This window comes from Myotis lucifugus, unplaced genomic scaffold (genome assembly GCF_000147115.1).
Source record: "Myotis lucifugus unplaced genomic scaffold, Myoluc2.0 scaffold_36, whole genome shotgun sequence".
NCBI lineage: Eukaryota > Metazoa > Chordata > Mammalia > Chiroptera > Vespertilionidae > Myotis > Myotis lucifugus.
The window spans coordinates 5,359,088-5,360,986 of NW_005871084.1; positions in this window are offsets into that span (position 1 = coordinate 5,359,088).

The following is a 1,899-nucleotide window of genomic DNA, read 5'->3' on the forward strand; positions in this document are numbered from 1 at the left end:
CTATTTCCTTGGGTAAATACCTACAAGTGGGGCTGCCGGACTGCATGGTCAGTGCATGATTCTGACGGCAACATGTGAGGGAACCACCACTCCCCTCCTCGCCAGCACTTGGCATTGTCCACAAACGGACTCTAAAAACAGTTACAAATAGTTGCTAAGGTTGCAGAGTTTGTTTGTTTTGTTTTGTTTTCCAAAAGCAAGGCTTCTGTAGGCTTTAGATCTAGCCAAAGAAGTTACTAGTGAGATAAAATTTTCTTCTGGGTAATTGCACTCTTAAATTATGGTTTTTTCCCCTCCTATTATTTAATGAAAACGTTTACAGCCAACATCCTTAAAACCAAAGCTGTAAGTAGGGCAGCAATTGGTCCTATGCACAGGGGGTATTTTTAAACATTGAAATGAGGTTGTATTTTCTTTAAAAGGAAGCTTTCAACTTCATGCTGTTTTGAAAAGAACGTGAAGATTCCTGCATTCTGGGGAAAACTGAAACTGTAATTAGAACAATGCCAACTGTTCTCATTTCTCTTGCAGGAAATGGCTTTCTTAAAAAAAAAAAGTTAGCCATCTATAGATACACACAGATGATTATCTACTTCCAGAATTATGTGCAGCCAGTTTAGAATATTGAGTTGCTCCAATTGCCTCTAGTTCCCTTCATGGCCCAAACAAAGTGATTTTCCCCCAGTCCATTCAGGAATGCTACAAACTAATGGTAAATAATCAGCATTGGTCCAAATGGAGCATAAATAGAGAACTCTGTCAGCAAAATACCTGTATAAATCAGTATCAAGACAAATACAGCTTGAAGTATTCACCATCTTTGGAGCATGGAATCATAGGTCTTCATTAGCCTGGGAAATTGAGAATAAAATGAAGATATGGCAGCTACAGGTAACAGAGAGAAAGATGCGGAAGGGAGACGCCTGTGCAGGAGTCTCCCTCCCTCGCTGGCCTGTTTCCCAGCAGCCGTTCGTTCACAAGCCAAGTGAACAGTGTTTGTAAAATCAGCCCTTTGCAATAAAGCATAGAGGCTTCTGTGAAGGTTTGAGCTAATAGTCCCTGAAAGAATCGCTGACTGTTTGAATTGCTAGGTAGACATGGGTACTGCCTTAGTTTTGCTAGAATGGCTTCTAGGGGTGTCTCTGGAGGTCTTTGGGCCAATTGCCAGTCAGGTCCTGACTCTAAGCTACAAACAACAAATATATATGTAGTATTTGTACGTCTAAAATATTGTATGGGGCATGCAGATACTGAAAGTTATTTCTTGTTTACCTGCAATGCAAATTTAACCGGACATCCTATATTTTTATTTGCTAAACCTAACAATGTTGGCCCTCATTGATGCTTTCTGTACACACAATGGAGATGACATAAACACCAGATATCCCGGTGTTTATTCTTCCTTATTAGACCATTGCAAAAAGATTTCTTCTCATTGAGTATTTTGGAGGAAGGGCTCTAGGGAAAGCTCCATGTGAGTACAATACGTGTGGGAAAATGATGAGCATTTCCTCTTTAAGGATCACTGTGATCGGGGCTGGAAAATGCCTGGCTGGCCAGGTTACTTTCCATGTGGCCCATGTGTCTAGTTCAGAGCTTTCCAAAGTTTGTCATTATGGAGCCTTTACCCGTGACCCTGAGCTATTTCGTGAACAAACAACTTTAGGAAATGCTACAAACAACACCACCTTGGAGAGTCTGGGGGTCTTAAGAAAGACCATAGGAAAGACCGTTGTTACCTTTCTGGAACAAAGAGGTGGTCAGTCTCTCTGAAGACGTGAGTTGGAGGCCCTGCCTGTGGAATGATCAGAAACCCAGTCCTTTCTCAGGTTCCCTTCTGAGATTCTTTATAGAACCCTCAAGCCCTGTTTACATATTCATTTTTCTGACAGGGGCCTC